This window comes from Apis dorsata, unplaced genomic scaffold, assembly GCF_000469605.1.
Source record: "Apis dorsata unplaced genomic scaffold, Apis dorsata 1.3 scaffold_1085, whole genome shotgun sequence".
In the NCBI taxonomy this organism is placed as follows: domain Eukaryota; kingdom Metazoa; phylum Arthropoda; class Insecta; order Hymenoptera; family Apidae; genus Apis; species Apis dorsata.
Window position 1 is genome coordinate 309954 of NW_006264183.1, and position 19903 is coordinate 329856.

A 19903-nucleotide genomic window follows, 5' to 3' on the forward strand; every position below is an offset into this window, starting at 1 on the left:
TATTTTTTCTTTAAACTTGGAAAGCATCAGGAATCAGTTTTTCATAATCAATGAGATGAGAGGTTTTAATATTTCTGTTGTAAATTGAATTGGAAAATTATGCGTATATTATTTCTTTTTTATTAAATTTCGTTTACAATAATCGAGTTATTTGAATTCAACTAATTTGATATTAAAGTAGATATTAATGAAAAATAGATAACTAAAATGTTACCGCCGATACTTGTAGGAATATCTGTGAAAATTAAAAAATTTCTTAATGAATTGTTAAAAGTTTCATAAGTTTCATAATGAACTGTTGAAAAAAACGGTCAATTCGAGCAAGAAAGTGAATTATTAAACTTGGTATGGAACATTATTAAGAGTTAGTTGCACAAGATGAAGAAGGATAAAGAATTCAGAAAGATATGACGGTTTTTTTTAATATGAGTAAAATTAAAAGAAAGATTATTAACAAACAGAAAACATAAAAAGTTCGTATCATTTTGAGAATACCGATACAAATTTTATTTAATTTTCTATTGTGAATCGAAAATAAAAATATTAAAGATTTTTATGGAAATTATAATTAAAACAAAGAAAATTATATTTTTATTTTTAGAGACAAAAATTAAAACTTTTTAATATTTTGTGTGAATATAACTTCTCGAGCACTCTGTTGAGTATCGAGTTTGATATTTCATTATACATAGATATGTACGATAGCGCTTCGCAATATTCTCCAGTATAGCATTTCATCGTATTATCAATGAATCCTCCACTTGTTAGATAATTCCATGAACTTTTTCGCTCTCAGATTTCATTCCCTTGACCATCCTTTTAATTTTCTATAAACTGATGAAAACGAATCGAGATCGAAATTGTTGAAGCGATTCCCATTAAATTCTTCGGTGTTATTGGCGTTTATAAACATCCAGAGAATCCATGGATCGCATACTACGAACGCGAGTAGGCCTCCAGAGAATGTGATCAATGTGCTGGGATCAAAAGTGGCCCATGCGCATATGTGTGCACACCCAACGTTCAAAATTTCACTCTTCATTCTTCTCAATACCACTTTGATAAATCCTCCTTCTGAAACTAAAAGCCTCTTTCTCAAGAGGAATTAACACGTTCGATCGAGAAGAAGAGGTTATACGACTATATTTAAAACGATACAAGATATATATTAATTTGAAGTTGTCGTAAATTGAAATATATTAATTCTACATATCCATAACCCTTTTTGTAAACAAGTTTAACCTGATTGAAGATTGGAAAATTTCACGAGTATGCGGGTATCTGATATTTCGTACTCGGGCGAGTTCGGAAAGAATCGGGTAGATTCGGAAAAAATCGTGCGGATCGACGGATATACGAGTTTCATTTATATTCTTGGATAAATTTTTTTTTGAAAGAATTTTCTAGATTCTTATTAATTAATAAATCATTGCGATGCATTATTCTGTGATTCAGCAATATTTATGGAAAAATAAGTTTTTCGATTATAAATTAACACTTTTAAAACTTTATTATATAAAAAACATTTATTACGTTTTCTGATGTAAAAAGAATCCAGAAATTCATTTTGCTAAAATTAAAAACTTTACTATCTTTACAGTTGTGCGAAAGAGATATTGATTCTTAATTTTAATATGACTCTCAAAGTTTTGATTTTTTTTTTTTTGTAAATATTTTTTTAAACATAAAAAAAATAGCTGAAGAATGTATAAAATCAAAATAAACAAATTTTGTCAAAAATAATCCCTTCTACGTCACAAACCTAGTTATTTAACTTTTATTATTTATCTTCTATTCGTGAGGTAAAAAAAATAATAGATATTTTAGAGATTAGAATAAATCTAAACTCTTGGTATGTTTATTCAAATTTATTTTTCAAATTATAAATAATTTGATGAAACAAGATGGCGATAGAAAGAAATAACTTCATTTTCGACAAATTTTATTTCAATTCTAATATAAATGTTCCATATACTGGTTAAAATTTTTTTATAATTCTATGGTTAGAAATTTTATTATCTCAATAATTTTGATATTTCGTAAATTTTTTTTTATAAATAAAAGTGTTTCGTAAATTCAAAAATAATAACAACCATTGTTCTAGAAATTTAATTCCTTATTTCATTTCCTATTTATCTCATCTCCGTATACTATCCTGTATATTAACTCTATATATAATATTATGTGGTCTGACCAGATATGGCCTGCATTTAAAGTCATCAAGTTATAGGGTGCTCGTCCTGCATATTACATATACGTAGCATTAAGAGATTAAGATATCAGTCATTTATCGACCGTTCATCCGGTTTCGGTTATCACGACATTATCCAAGTTAAACGTGTTAACTGCTTTTAGAGCAGAAAGAGACTCGGTAAGCCACGATACGGACCGCGTATAAAATGAAGTGGCGCAGGATGAACGATGATAGGTTGGTTTATCGGTGAATTATGTCGCGTGCCAGAGGGATGGAAAAAGTGACTGTTGATGAATGGTGATATTTTTGTAGGGTGATACGGTAAGGGAATTTGGCTGAGTTGATTGAATTTCTGCGTGGAATGGGATGGTGGTTAAGTGTGGAATGTTCGAGCATGATGAAGGTTCAGGGAATGATGGTGGTTGAAATTAGCGAGTAGTTTAAAGTTTTGAGGATATTGGTTTCAAATGATTTGAAGTTTAAAACAGGATATATGTAGGGTGAAGTACTGAGAAGGATTTTTGCGATTCATAAAATTTTTATGATAAAAGGATGAATTGAAAATTTTACAGGGAGAGAAAGAATAAATTTATTTTTAGTAATTTTTTAAATTGTATAGAAATAAAAATATAAAAATAATTATTATTCATTGAAAATCATATGAAAAAATATATCTCTTTAATTAGTGTTTTTTCTTTTCTATGTTAAATTAAAACAGTAATTTTATAAATAATCTTTTTTTATAATTAATTTCCTTAAATGGTTGTTACAAATAGATTTTTGTTACTAATTATTAAAATAAAAACCAATTATTTATTACATGATATATAGAGAATAATTATTTTTCCAAAATAGTATAAATTGTTGATTAATTGTAATGTATTATCATTGAACAAGATTTGCATAAATCAGCATATCATTTCTATGATAAAATATCATAATAGTAATGGTTTACAATAGTAAATTGCCTCAGAGAGACATGGTATATCGTGATTCTTGATACTATAGATTATAGTATCACGTATATCGCAAATAGGAGTACATGGAGTATTGGCACAGGACAATATAGATCGACGTTGTTTAACAATAGCTGATCTATGATCAAATCTATGATTAAATTATGTTTCTTTATATTTACCAGAAAGACTTAACAATATTCTATTTCTATTTAAAAATTTTACACATTTTTGATTAATTTATAATTGAAACTAATAAAGATTTAGATTAATATCATTTTTGTAAAATGTTATAATATTATTTTTATTATATGCAATTCGATTTATCACTCATTTTAAAGTTTTCCATTTGTTAACAATATTAAAATAATGCTCACTGAAAATTACATCATTACAATTCAATTTTTAAGATCGATCATATATTCTTATCATTGAAAGTACTAACCTTCTTCTTTTTTTAATTCTTTCATTTTTTATTCGAAGTGAAAGTAAACAGTAATCGAAGATTCAATTAATATTTGAGAAAAAATCTCGACGGACGAATAAAAAATTTCTTTGTACCTCTGTATTTCGTGCTGCTAGTCACTTTTTAATTTGTACCTTTGTTTACCAACCGAGTCGAAAAGGCAATAGTAGTGCGTGCGCAAATTTACCTATTCCGCGGCAATCGTTTCCCTCACATTGCTGATAATTAAAAAACGTTTCACGCCGTGGATGTGTGGAAGTCAGAATGGTTATTTTTACATGAAGAAACATGGAATGTCATCAATATGCTAAAAATTTTTTTTTGGATTAAGTGGAATGATATCTCGTCCCTTTTAACGAAGGTAAACAGTCAGTTGCATGCCTTTAAATATAAACAACGTTATTAGCAGTCGTCAGAGAGCGCTGTTTGCAAATGCAACGGGAAACGAAGTTACGTAACGGCGAATCCGCAATTATCCACGCCTTCGAATTTAGTATCGAGGTTATAATTATTTGATTTGATATAAATTAAAGAGGAAAAAAAGTAAATGAATGCTAAAATTTAATGCTAATAAATAATAATAATAAAACGATTTTTTTATAGTTTACAGAATATAAAGATTTTAATTGCAATTGCATAAGAGGCGATTATTATCCCTTCGATCAGTTTCGTATAAAAATTAGAGTGTAAATTCAAAGACAAAATTAATAGATATACATATTGTACATATATTCTTTGATTATAAAATTCATATTTTTTAAAAATTCTAAAATTATTTTCACAATTTTTGGAAATATCAGTAATATTCTTATTTCTTATATATCAGAGTATTTTAATTTCCTTCTTCATAGATATTTATTCTATCTTTATGAAAATTCATAATTTATATCGAGATTTTAATGAAATATAATAAAATATTTATAGAATTTATTCTCATATAAATTTTTTAAAAGTTTTCTCATCATTCTCGTAGTAAAATATATTTTGAAAAAATCTTTATAAAAACTTAAATTAAATTATTATTTTAATGATATAATTCGGATTGATAATAGATTAAGAAAAATTGCTTTAAAATATTAAATCAAAGTTAGTCAATTTTTCTTTTTCATTGTTTGGAATTTTTTATTCTAAAAAGTATTCCTATTTGAAAAAGCTAAAAAATACACACGACTTTAACGTTATCAATAGTATCATTTCAAGATCTATCGATACCGCTGGATATATAATAATTTACGATCTCGATATATCATAAAAACTTAGTATACACATTTATATATCATATTTAAAAAACGATGGATTCCAGGCAGCAAAGGGACACTTGGCTGCAACCAAGTACTACTTACATACTATGATAGGTTAAGCATCTCTCTAGGTTAAGCTGAGAGGTTCGAGAAAAGATGGATGGCCCACATGAATGATACTTTTCACGGGTATTTGAATCCATTCCCTGCGTCTTCGATTTTCCAGTGATGTGTATCTGAAGCTGTTCTACATACACTCGAAATTTTTAACTCTCTCTTCTGTTCACTCAATCTTTTTCTTTATTCTGCACTCCCCCCTCCCCTTCTTCTTTTCTTTTCTATTTCTTCCATCTTTTTCGTTATTGTATTTTTGAGAAAGAACATCCATCTACTAATATCATTAATAACTCTTCTCTTTTAAATTACTTTAGTCAATTACTTGATTATCATTCACACTTTTAGAAATTTTCTTCCAAAGACTTCTTTTTGCTAGATTAATTCTATGAAAAATGTTAATTCCAAATCATTGGTATCAAATAATCCATCAGATTAAGACCTTGACAAATTTCTGTATTCCAGAAAGGAATTCCATTGTAAGGAATTTTGGAAAGAATTTTAGTAACGAGGGACTATCTTCCCTTTTAAGAGAGAGGGAATTTCAATAATAAAAGAACGACAGATATTAGGGGAGGAATTTTCGTATATAAAGAAAAAACATTTTATGTGTGCACATATATTAAAAATAAAAGCTTTATTTTAATTATAATAGAGGTATAATAATAAGTTGATCGAAAGTTTATGTTTCAAGTATTATAAATTGTAGTTCAGATTATTGCAAATTCATAATCTTTGATATATTAATTATTGTAACACTTGAGACATAAGCTTTTCATCGAGTTATGATATGCTCTTGAATTTTGTTGAATCAATAAATTTTATGAATTTTATAATACAAGATTAAATGATATAAAATATAAAAGTAATAAAAGAAAATTAAAAAAAAATAATAATAAGAGAGAAATATAAAGAAGGAAAGATATAGCTGTAAAAAACATAGTAAGAAAAAAAAAGAACAGAGTCGTTATTTTTGCGATTCTAATTTCGACTTCACAGCTCTGGAAAAAGGAAAAGAATGAAGAAGGCACGAAGAAAGATATCAAGTAATGGGAGGAAAGTAATATAAAAGACACGAAAGAAAAAATTCATGGCAATAGAAGAAGTAAGTACGAATATAAAAGATAACAGTTTCACATTACCATGACTGATTGTGGTTTCGAATTTTCTTCAGATTTCCGACCATTCTCTCGTCTGATTTTATGATCTCGCTATATTATTACGTAGATTACTATATATATAGATATAACATAATCTAAAAATGTACGAAATAAATACAGAGAAAGAAATTAAATTTACATGTGGATGTCACGTTTTATGAGACTCTAATTATATTATACTTAAGCTGTTGTTTACTATGTCAGATGAAATAAACAAGGCAATATTTTTATCTCAAATATATCCAAGATAAGATTCTTATATTATCTAGAAAGGATTAAGGAAAATTGTATAAAAATGTGACAATATATACTTCAATTTCATAAGTATCATTAAAAATTAATATTATTTAAAGAATATTATTTATTATTTTTTAGAATTATTCATTAATATGAAAAATTAATATTATTATCTTGTATTAAAATTTTCTCAAATTTTAATTCTTGATTTTGCTTTACAAGATTTTATTTTCTTTGGCATAAAATTTTATTTTTTAAATCTAGAATTTGAGATTATTCCTTATAAATATATTATATATTAATAATCTGTGATACTATATTTATCATTATAGTTATCGTTCTTTCAAAATATATAATTGCATAATTTACTGCAAATTGGAATAAATATTGCTGTATGAACATTTTGGTTTTAACGAGAGCAGAAGTGAAATTTGTTGAGAAAATTATGTTGAAAGTTTCACATTTTACAACATGTGAGCATGTAATTAATCAGTGAATAAATTTATACGATTTTCTAATTTTTAGATCCAATTGTAAATACAGCAAAGATACAATTATATAAATATATACGTAGTATATATTCAGTATGTAATATACTTACTAACCTAGTAGTGTTAATAATAGCTGAAACTCGAGCTTTTTTTTTTATCTAACATTGATGATCATAAAAAGTGGTAATTAAAATGAAAGACAAAGAAAGACCGAGAGCTCAAGTGTTAAAGAAATACAGCAGATATATTGTTTCATACGAAATTACTTGGTTTAATTTAAAAGAGATCACTCCCCAGTTGATACGAATAATTCTCTAGCATATATACATACTGTATGCATTTGCTTAATACGTATATCTCTGTTTAAAAAAGCTTGAACACGGGACTTCGAATTGGCCGATTACGAAGCAGATCCCTCGCCAGGCAAAGGGTTAAGACTTTTCCTTGAAACTTAATTATGCGACGTGTACAACGGCCTGATATTTTCATGTGTGTCTGTTTCTTTCAATGGCCACGGCCCCATTCCACTCGGCGCATTTTTCTTTTCCTCGCCAGTTCCACGCTTCGTCGCCCCGTTATTTACTACGACTTCCTGTGTGCTCTCTTTTTGATTTATCTACTCACCGTCGCGTTTCACCGTCCCGTTTTCCCTGAATATTTAAACCGAAGACACACTGTCACTCCTCTGTTCCATTTTTTCCCTCCTGCTCCCCCTCTCTGCACGCCCGTGTTTCTCGTTTGTTTCTCTTCTTTTCTCACCTTGAGGACCATGTAGTACGAAGTTTTCGAAAAAAGCTTTTTTGAGGAAAAGAAGGGAAAAATTGTTAGGAGCTAAAAATGCGGTTTTCATAAAAGCTGTTTGAAATTTTTTCAGAAAAAAGAACAAAATTCTTTATCAATTTTAAGTGTAGATTTGGCTTTCTCCTTTGTTTAATTTAGCTTTTTAGAGTTTTTTTATTTAAGTTATTTAAGTAAGAGTTTTTTTTTTATTTTTTTGAATATTTTTTTTCTTTCTTTCTTTCTTTCTTTTTTTTTTTTTTTTTTTTTTTTTTTTTTTTTTTTTTTTTTTTTTTTTTTTTTTTTTTTGAAAGAATTTTAGCAAGAAAAAGATTTTTTCTTTAGAAGAAGATATTTTCTTCTAAAGTAAAATCTTGATTCAACCCAAAGTAAAAACCAAATATTAATGAAAAAAAAATTGTTAATTATTGGGAATATGCATAGTTTTTTTATTTTTAAAAACTTTAATTCTAAAAACTAAAATAATGAAACTAATGAATTAAAATAATGAAAATCTGTTTTTCTTTTTTTTTTTTTTATTTCAAAAATTATATTATAAAAATATTTCACAAAATTTTAAAAAGTTTTTCAAAAAAATTTTTAAAAAAAAGAATAAAACAATTTTTTTTCTATTAAAGTTGAAAATTTTATAAGCATAATCAATATTTAATTATCCATTGACTATTATAATTCCTATATAACTTTCTTTATTATTTATTTATTCTTTGTTTCATGTTTTCTCTTATTTTTTCTTATTCTATTTCTTCTAATCTTCATCCTATATAACATCTTCTTCCTATATAAACTCTACTCATATGATAAAAATAATGTTTTCAAAAGATTTTGAAATTCTAAATATAAGATTTAAAACTCAAAACTGTTGTTAATATTATATATTCGCTTTGAAAGAGGACAACAAATAATTAATCAGCTATGATAATTTTAAAATAATTATAATTTAAATAATCAAATAGTAGATTAAATAATAAATAATCCAAGAGAAAATTTTATATATTTAAATTGTTTTACTAATGTTAATGTATTTTTTTTTTTTTTTTGCCTCTAAATCTTTCTGTTTGAGAAATCTCGTTTTTGTACAATTTTTTCTTTTTTCGATAGTTTTTAGCGGGCTTTGAATGTTAGAGAAGAGTGTGAGAATAAATCGGTCGGATATAGGCGGTTTTGATGCTCTTCTGTGGTGTTCTTTGCGTTCGCACGTAGCGTGTGAGTATGAAAATTACGAAGCTCTTTTATGTATGATTTTGTATTCCCTAGTTCATCCATCTAAAATTTTTTTTTTTATTTTTTTTTTCTCAATTAAACATACTGAAAAATGATCAAGAAACTGCTTTAAATTCGAATTCGATATCGAATAAAAATCTCATTCGATAAATTATAAGATTTAAATTAATTTCTCATTCATTATAGACATTATAGAATTCAATTAACATTATGAAAAGGATATTGAAAAATTACAAAATTGTATCTGTATTCGTTCAAAATAATTTTTAAAAATATTCTATTATCAATAATCCAAACATGAATTTCATTTCAGAATTATCACAAATCTTCTTGCTATAAATTCTTTTTAAACTCTTAAGATAAATATTTCAAAAATTCGCGCGTTATTGTTAGAAATTTCTTAAAATATTGCACAGCTAGACTATTTCTCACTCGACTATGATTCACGCTATTTGCATCTCATTTCATCTTCTGCTTTGCATTGGTTCTCTCACTTCTCAAACACTATCCATATTTCCACATTTTCGAACAGACATGAATTTTCAAAAACGTCCTATCCTAAGTTAAAGTAAATAATCTAAATCCTTTGATAACACGTAAAACAATTAGTATTTTGATACAAACACAGAGCGATATAGTGAATTCAAGAAAAATGAATTTTTCATCTACTTTTTCCTAACCTCCATTTCTCTCCATAACTTTATGTTCTTTCACTTTTTTTGTGCAGTCCTATCCTTCTGCTCCTTTCTCTCACAGTTGTTTCCTCGATCCTTTTCACGTCTTTCTAATTATTCCCCGGTTTAACGTATAAAAAATGACGACGAACAATCGTCGGTCAATTAACTTACAAACGAAAAAAGAGGAAACTTAGGACTCTCGAACGAACGAACATAATGCGCGTGAAACTCTGAATAGTCATGAACGGCTGGCGTCGCGCGCATCAGAGAGAGGGGGAAAGAGACTAGAAAATAGGGAAATAGGGCTTTGTCATTGTTCGTTTACATCAAGTCGTAGCACGTGTCTTTTCGCGCTTTTGAGAACGTATCGATAAATTTATTGAGATTAATAAAGAATGAACGAAACATATAATTATTTAATATTCATAGATTGAATCAAAGGATTATAAATTCATTTTGGAAAATTGCAAGAGAACATATTATTCGTGTAAAGAAGAATAATAATATAACGTTTTGGAATATAGTAGTTTTAAAAATGATTTGAAAGTGAAGATCCAAAATGGCGTGGATTAGGTTAGTTTGATTTTTCGTTGACGATTTTTAAATTTAGATATACGAAGAAATAAATAGAATAGAATATATATTATGTTTTTATATTTGTACTATTTGTTTACAATATGTGAATAAAATTACATATACGAGTTTTTTCAATTCTATATCGTTTCGAAATCAATATAAAATTAAAAAAATAAATATATTAAAGAATTATATCGAAATTACATATATCTATAATATAATATATACAATATATATATATATAATATAATAATATATAGGTATAAAATAATAATAAAATTATAATTTGTTATAATAAATATTTATAATGAATTTTTCAATATAATTTAATTTATTTAATTTATGTAAAATGTATAATACATTAAAATTTTATCTATAAAAATAGAAAAAATTTAAATCCATTTATTTTTACTTTCCATTAATTAATTAATTTTGAAACAATTCTGCTTTTGTTTCTTATTTTTTTATAAGAGATTATCAATAGCTAGCAGAACAGTTAAGAAAAGCATATATAGCGGTTATTTATATTGCTTACAGTTCAAAATCTGTCTAGCTCGTCTTTTATGAAGGTTTCAATAAAGATTGCAGGTGTGAGTTTTCTGATGTGAAAAGCTAGTTCTACTAAGTTTCTTCAGTATTCACTGAAATGTGTAACAAGATGGAACCAACTCTGTTGATACTTCCATTACTGAGTATATTTACATACATATATTTCTATCTTACCACTTTTTTTATCATTTCTTTTTTCACTTCTTTTTTTTGATCATTATTTAACTTTTATACACATTGCTAATTATACGATACATCAAATTAGACTTAGAAATTTATTTATTCATTTTTTTCCACTTGTTTATTTATCTTATTGTTAAATAAATAATTTACATTGTTAAATAATATTAATTTATTTTCTTTTTAGTAGATTTAAATATTTTTCACAGAAATTTATATTTATTTTTTTGCCTAAATATGTATCAATTTAATACTGGCTTATTTTTATTAAATTAATCATTTTGATTTTTCATTTTGAATTTAATTTTCACTTTTTTTTTTATTACTGTTCATGTTTTTATATTAACAGATACATGTTATTTAAAAATCATCATTGAAACTTAATTTAGACTATTATATATATTCTATACAAATATTATTTTTATTATTTATGTATTATTTTTGAATCATTATAATTAATCAATACATAGAATCTTTCAAATATAAATAGGCAAAATTTAAGTTGAAGTTAAGAATAAAATTATTTTAATAATTTAATTTTTCAATAATTATTTTATTTTTCAAAATATTGAATAACTTCAAATAATTGCAAATAATTAAACAATCGAATGAAGAGCGGAAAAATTATAATAGCTATAAATAAATGTTATTCAAGTATTTTAATAAATAATTATTTAAAATAACTTTATTTGAAATTTTTAATTAATTATTTTTTTTAACAGATCAATGCCGAACTCTATCAGAAAGTTTCGGAAAACAATTTATTGAAAATTGTGTTCTAATTAGTATAAAAAAATTTTTTTCATTAGAATTGAATATTTAATAAATTGATAATATTTAATAAAATGAAAGTTTAGAAACCTGATTTTTTTTATTAATTCAATTTTATTTTTCCATTGAATTATTGTCCCTTTTATTTTGTCGAATATTTTATTGATCTAAATAAATTAAAAGCAAATTTAAAAAAGAACGATAAAATCCAGTGTTATAGTCCAAATATTCTCAATCGAAGTGAAATTTGAAACATGTTTTAAATTTTTGAATTGCTTTCAAAAGAAAATATAACAGAAAAATTCAATTTTATGTGAAAATTGAGATTTTTAACTCTTTAAAATGAATTCAAATTGACTATTATGATATACAATATTTCTTTCCGAAGTTTAAAAATTCTTTCAAAATTCTTGTGAAATAAAAAAATAAAATATAAAATAATTCTTGGATGATTAAAGTTACAATGACCGAAATTACAATAATAGATAATAAATATTAAACTGATTTCGCTATCATTTCAACTTATTTTTGATTATTTAGTTTGATTTATATTTTCTGAAACTTATTTTTCTGAATTGCTTTTCAATGAAGTACTATAAACCAAACCCAATAAACTTGGATCCAAAGTTACGAAATGAAGACTATGTCTCTGAATAATTCAATTTCTCTCTTCAATGAATTTCCGTATGAAAAGAATACATGACGTCCATATTATTGAGAGATACTACTAGATTAAGTAGAGACATAACACGACGCTTGTTTTTAGTAGAAGCTTAGTCACGTGATATATTTCTGTTTAATATAGCAATAATATTGGTAATAATGTGATATTATATATTTGAAAATTCGTATAGAAATTCGCTGTGGAAGAAAGTTATTTTTACTGCATGAACCCAAATATTATAATATTGCTCGAAATTATATTAAATTGTAACGTTTATATAGGCATAATTCATATACATATAGGATAAAAAATTTTTTATTAAATATCTTACAAACTAATAAATAATTGAAGTTACAATTTTATATTTTGTTTCCACCATTTTCTCCAAAATTCAATTCATATTTTAATTTTATTTTATCCAAATTTTTATTCCAAATTTTTTTATATTAATAAAAAATTATAAGTGGAAGACATTATTTTTTAAATACAACTTGCGATTAAAAATCTTTGATTCAACATAATCCCTATTTCTTCATTGTGTCAAATCTGCCATATAGATATAATCCTATCAAAGATATATATTCAAAGCAGGATTTGAAATACTGATTTCAATGGGCATTGATAACATGACATGAGTGAGAGAAACAATTGGTATATAGCGTAGAACATGTTAAAGGAACAGCTTCGAGGAAATGTAACTGTCAATAGACGGAACTCTCCCTCAGTTGTGAAATCTGAGAGCTCTTGACTGGTTCGAACATTAGTACTTTCGCATATCTGATATCTTGTCGACTAACAATTACTGTACGGAATAGTTTCACTATATAGAATCCATTTCATCTTTGAATGAAGGACACAAAATGGAAATTAAATAAGTTAAAAAGGAACACAATAAAAAGTTAAAAATAAAAAAAATATTTTTCAATATCTTATTCAAATTTATCTTATAGTTATTTTTTAACAAAAATTGTCATGAGAAAAAATAATCGATCGCGAATCGCATAAACAAATATAAAAGTGAGGTTAAATCTTGTTCATCAATGATAACGGTAATACAAAAACTATAATATTTATAAGTATGAAACTATATCATTGTATAAGATGAGATATAGCGAAGTCATAAAATCAATCAAATCAATAAAGTAATGAGATATTGTATGTCAGAACTAGTGATTTAAGAAATCTATAATCATTATAAACTTCAAAAAATTGAAAAGAGAATATAATGCATAGTTATAAATGTATAGTATAGAAAATATTTCTTAATTTCTTACATTTCTTTTTCTTCTAAATATTATTTATAAATTTGTTAATCTCTCTTCTGCAAATACAATATTTGCTATCCTTCTAATAAGTTAACATTTTAAATATAGAGAAAAAAGAGGTTATGAAACGTTTTCGCTTTTCAATATAAATAAATTTTCGTAAATAATAATTATCAATATTTCTAATAAAATCCTTTAATCAAATGATAAAATTTTTAGCAGAATTATAAAATTTTAATGTATAGTTTGAAAGAAAAACTAAAAACAAAAAAAATATCTAATTTTTAGTTAATTTTTTTATAATAAAAGAGTTAAAGATTCTTGAAATTTTCAATAAAACATTAATTGAAAGAGAATTGATTAGTATATAGTATAACATGTTATTTTCATTTGTTATTAAAAAAAAAAGTATTACTATCTGATGGAAAACCAGTGTTCGTCGTTATTGTAAGCTGGTCGAAACTAGACAACTCTGCCCAACATAGATGGTTGTATTGTAGCATATAAAAGAACAGCCAAATTTCTCTCTCCAATACTTCTTTTTTACTTTGGCAAACGGCGATCATTTTTGTTTCATGAAACCGTGATGGAAACACATGGATGCTTTTTTTTCTCTCATTGCTTTGTCGACAATACGAGTGAACGCTTCTCAATCCTGTGTGGTTATTAAACATTTTTCACTGTCGAGACTTTCTATATCAGACCTAAATCCTCGGCTTTGACAAACTACAGTATTTTCTATGCTCCTAAAACTTATTACTCTTTATTGAATTCTCTTTTTTCGATTTTCAAGTTTTTTTTTCAATTATCATCTTATACGTTTTCAATTTACGGAACAATATTCAACTAAAATTAAAAAAAAAAATAAAAGAAATTAAAAACCATAAAAAATTTATTGATTGATCCATTGATTGAGGTGCTTTTCGTTTATTTAATCTAAAGACAATTGCATAGAAAGGAAAGGAATCGAAAAAAGATCGCATTGGCTATAGAGGTTAACTCTCATTCTCTACATTCATCTGCGCGCGACACTTCTGTTCAAGTCACGTGTGACTCTGACAGTTCACACAATAATCGTTTTATACGCACTGTAATGTGAGTGAATTGAATGAAATATTCAACATGCATCGCAAATTGTACTTTCTTTCTTCGTTTGATTTTTCTTTTGCAACATTTATTAAAATGTACGAAAAGAAATAATAATAAATTTCCTGGTAAGAGATCATTCATTTTCAATATATATATCTCTTGAAAATGAATTTAGGTTATGTTATATATCAAAGTTTAATTATCAAAAAAATCCCAACTACTATTATGCTTTATCTTTTTTTATAGAATAAAATATATATGCGATATTTATATATTTGTCATTGCATTCATATAATATATCTTGCAATTAGAGTCTTGACATTCGTTAGCTTCGTGATTTCGGATATTAACCATTTTTGAAGATTTGAATTGTTAAATTCTGATAAAAATTCTCTATAATAAGTATTCGTATAATCATATTTCACTAAACATGATATAATATGATGTAATTATATGATGTATTTTCTTCTTTGCTTACATAATATCATACTTCATAACTCTTCATACTTACATAATATCTTTCACAAATTATTTTATTATTATTAATGTTTATTACTATTAATTTTGTATTATTAATTTTATTATCTAAATTATTTTTAAGCTATTATTTGTTGTTATTATTATTATTAAGTAATTAATGAAAAAATAATAAAATTTATTAATTTTTTGTATTTCCTTACTATTATTTATATTATTCTGTAAAGTTTTTGTAATTAATAATTATCTCGTGTATTTCATTTTCTTTTTTTTTTTATAATATGTATTTTACAATATTTTATAACATGTATTTTAAATTTTATATATTTAAATTACATGTTGTATCATATCATTTATATTATATGTTTAATGAAATATAACTGTTTTAACAACAAATATAGATATCAACAATTTTTTTATTATTTATTTGTTATCAATAAATGAATTACAACTTTTTTGTTAAATTAATTATTCTACGAATACTTTACATGACAGTGTTATATTATTTTCTGTCTTATAATGTGGCTATAATATATGTAGCTATAATTTTATTATATATATATTATTCATTAGTTTATTTTTTATTATTATTCATATTATTATTGTATATTATTTTATAATTATTCACATTATTATCATTATTGTATATATATATATATATATATATATATATATATTCATTATATCATTTTAATCTGTTTTGATTATTGAATATTATAAAATTTTTGAACATAAATATAAGGAAAAATTCATAATTAATAACAATGATGAAATTTAGATTTTTTTAACAAATGAAAGTAAGAATTAGAGAGATTTTAGAATTTAAATAAGAAAATTTTATTAAATCTATTTTTCGTTTCTTTTTTTCCAAATTTAATTCATTGATTCTTGATTGATTTTTCAAATACATAATTTTATAACAAATTCTGTTGTCATTGTTATAAATTTATCTATCATATGGTTAATAAATTATTATAATAATTTTTTAAAAATAATAAGTAATTTTTATTTACAAGAAATTTCAATTTATGCAACATATTAAAGTATAAATTTATAAATTAAACAAAAAAGTTAACAAAAGATATATATTTGACAATTTATAATTAAATTATTGCAAATAATGACAAAGTAGTAGATGTGTTGCCCTCATTGATATTCGACTGTCTGTCATATTGTCGAAAAATAAATCAGGCTAAGCCAACCTGTCAACACAATTGTGCATAAATTATCATGAATAGCAGATGTTAATGACAAACAGAGGCAAAGGATAGGTTATGTTTCATGTTTAATTGCCGTGGCACGCGAAAAACCAAGTCAGATAACAAAGATGGAAACGATTATGATCGTGACGAAAACCTCGATAGATGGAAAACATTTGTTTAAAAGCGTGAACAACGATATCACGTGGAAAAGTCTGGGAAAATGTATTCGGCAAGCGAGGATAAGTAGCGAAATTATGTAGCACGCTGTATTTTGAAAGCGTCACTTGGGATTTAATAGTTAATTGTATGGATCATATTATCGATACTAGCCTTTGTAAGTAAATATTATATTAAATAGAATAATTTCATGAACTGATTATATCGTTAATGAAAATTGGTTTAATTTTGTTGAGATAAAATAATTTGAAAATAAATTTTAATGAGATTACTCTTTATAATCTTTTCGATTCATGATCTATTTTCTTATTTAGATTTTTTCAGATCTTTCTATTTAAATTCTATTTAAAATTCTATTTAATTCTATTTAAAAAACGGAACTATATATTATTAAAATATTAAAATAGAAAAATATTATTTTAAATAATGATAAATGTTTAGTTTTATAATTTCTTCTAAAATAATATTTTGACAATATTATTCGGTTTTTTTTTTCTTTTTTTTTAGCTTCATTTTATTGCTAAAATATATATAACATTCATTGTATATTTCAAGAAAACTAAAAAAATTACTAAATTAAACAATTATTCAATTATATATAAACGTGCAAATCTATATTCCAATCGATGCTTTTAAAATAGTCAATATGTTTTCAAAAACGGATCATCGACAGCAAAAGACACATTAGAAATCCGAGAAAGCCAATCGTACGGAAGCAAAGAAACGAAAGAGACAAAGATGGCGTTCGTGCGGATCGTAATTACAGTGTCAGAGGAAAGCTTAAGGCTCTTTTTACGTCGGCGACAAATCTTATGGAGGGTTTACGGTTCGTTGTAGATCTTCAATCCGGTTCATTAGAAGTGTCTTGATGTAATGACCGAACGTTGAGCCGACAGAATAGAATGGTCTTCTCGTCGCTTCTTGTGAATTAATATCTTCTTAAATGCAGGAAAAGAAATTTATATCATATATTTACAATCTATATTTATTATTATTCGAAGAAAATCTCTTTCGTTTTTTTATGTTTTTTTAATTCTTTTTTTTCTTTTTCGTCTTTTTCTTTGCCAAATTGTAGTTTTCATACGATGAAAATAGTTTTAAGTATTTTTAGCTAATTTAAGGTTAGATTGGAAGATTTTTAATTAATCGGTTGAATATGTTGTTAAATATTAATTTATAAATTGCAGAATTTCAAAGAGAAATTTACTTACGTGACTTTTAAGCGAATTGAATTTGTATAAAATTAATTGAGTTATTAGTAATTTATGGCTTGCGAAGTTTAGAATATTACAGATCATAATAATTCTAGTGACTTGTGACAGATTATAGCGAATATGTACGTTTTATTGTAATATGTATATTGAATAATATTATTGTTTATTATTATTATTATATTTCTATTGATTGCTATTTATTTATAATAATAATAATATTATTATGTTATTATTATTTACACTACTAACATCATACAATTAACGATGTTAATTATCGATATTCAGCAGCAGATAATTATTATAAAATAAATTATTATAAAATTTTGCAATTTTTCAATAATATAATATTGTAAGATAAAAATTATATATTCGATTTTGCCATAAGAGTTATAAATATTAATTATAATCCGTTGTATTATCTTATGAACATAAATAATCTTAATCTAATCTGTCTCTGAGCTATTGTCGACGCGCAAAACATTCTTAGCTTCTTGTATACTCTCTCTCTCTTTAGAAATTCCGTCTTGTGACTAAACTGAGTTCCGGTGTGATAATGTTGTCTTCCGAAATTTATACATATATTCACAGTATCTTCCATGTATAAACTTGTTTGCAAATTAAGCCCCATTTTAGTTATTGGAACAATGAGATAGAGCTCAATCGAAAGCTTATGCCCTAAGGATTATAATTGTTGTAGCATTATGGTTTGCTACAAATTCATAATTTTCGAGATATTAACAAAAATTTAATTGCTATTATTACATTGAATTTTGCTATATATATATATGTATCGGTATGCAATTTCCATTTATCTATTGTTTCTATAAATACATTGTAGTAGTAGTAGCGGTTTACTTATACTATATAATGAGCGTAACTAATCACCGATTTTACTATTGATAAGCATTGACGAAAATAAAATAATCCTTGATAGATCGAAATTACAATGATTGAAATTATTGAAATAAATGATGATCAAAATTATAGATAATAAAAAATTCAGCCTCGTATTCATTTAATTTCGATCATTGTAATTTCAATTGTTCAAAGATTGTTTTATAAATCCGAAATTGAATACTTAATCGTTATACATTTTACACATATTGTATTTCTAGAAATAATAAATAAACAGTGATTACTTATGCATAAGCAAAATTCAACGTAATAATAGTAAAAATTTTTATCAATATTACTTGAAAATTATGAATTTTACGATTACAATTTCGAATCATTCGAATTTCTTATCCCTTGTAATTCTCAAGATATAAATTTTCGATCGAGCTATCGCACAAGTCTTCCATAAAGTCACTAAAGCCGCAAATCGTTTAGTTAGACTATCATCTCAATAAGCTTCTCGTTTTATAAAAATTAGGATAAAGTTCCAAAGGAATAGCTTCGATGGCCGATCAATACGAAATTTGGAAAGAATAATGAAGACGGGATCAGATCCAAAATATATATAAAATATATGAAAATTTAACTTTTCTCTATTTATTAAGTTTTCGAAATATTAATAAAAAAAAAACTGTATATTGAATTCATTTATATTATTAATTCGTAAATAACAATTTTTCGAGAAAAGATATGCAATTCGTTTATATTTTTTTCATCGAGATATGTTTGAATGCATGGATGGGTAGGGGAAGGGCGGAGCATTGCATCCCCACTTCGAAGAAATCTCAACAACAAATCCTTTTTCCATTAAGCAGTGAGCGTATCGGCTATGTCTGCAGATTGTCTCACAGATATAAGCAGAATTCAACATATAATACCAAAAGTTTTTTTTTTTATTAATATCTTATAAATAAAACTAATAAATATTTAAAGCTGAATTTGACATTTAAAATCCACCTTTCTCTTTCGATTCTCTAAATTTGATTTTAATCAGTCAATTGAAACTATAGAAAAAAATTACATAGATTTATTTGCTCGAAATATCGAATAAACAACTTCAGGAAATATGTATAAACGATATAACATAGTAATCGAAAGATAAGTATTAAATGGAAAAGTGAGAAAAGAATATGAAATCATATATTCTGAATGAAATTTATAGTTATCTTGATAACATTTAGTTATAGATTTCAAATACATTTTTCACGAAATCGATTCATTCTTGCTGTTTAAATGTCATATAATATATATATATATATATATATATATATATATATATATACACATACA

At 24.9% G+C, this 19903-nt stretch overlaps 1 protein-coding gene and 2 long non-coding RNA genes across 5 annotated transcripts in view; 1 reads left to right on the plus strand and 2 right to left on the minus strand.

Annotated features, from left to right (window-relative positions):
- The window catches only part of LOC102676577 (lachesin-like), a 57441-nt gene that overhangs the window by 22749 nt on the left and 14789 nt on the right, over positions 1 to 19903 (plus strand). The window lies entirely within an intron of this gene.
- Positions 3931 to 5205, minus strand: LOC116186648. The gene is made up of 2 exons (XR_004151660.1): positions 4960 to 5205; positions 3931 to 3997 (listed from the first exon to the last, which is right to left on the minus strand). It is a non-coding gene; the product is annotated as an uncharacterized LOC116186648 (long non-coding RNA).
- On the minus strand, positions 5277 to 9757 carry LOC116186649. 2 transcript variants are annotated; one of them, XR_004151662.1, is made up of 3 exons: positions 9559 to 9757; positions 6114 to 6226; positions 5277 to 5357 (listed from the first exon to the last, which is right to left on the minus strand). It is a non-coding gene; the product is annotated as an uncharacterized LOC116186649 (long non-coding RNA). The 2 variants fall into 2 exon arrangements; XR_004151661.1 differs by lacking the exon at positions 9559 to 9757 and adding an exon at positions 7126 to 7144.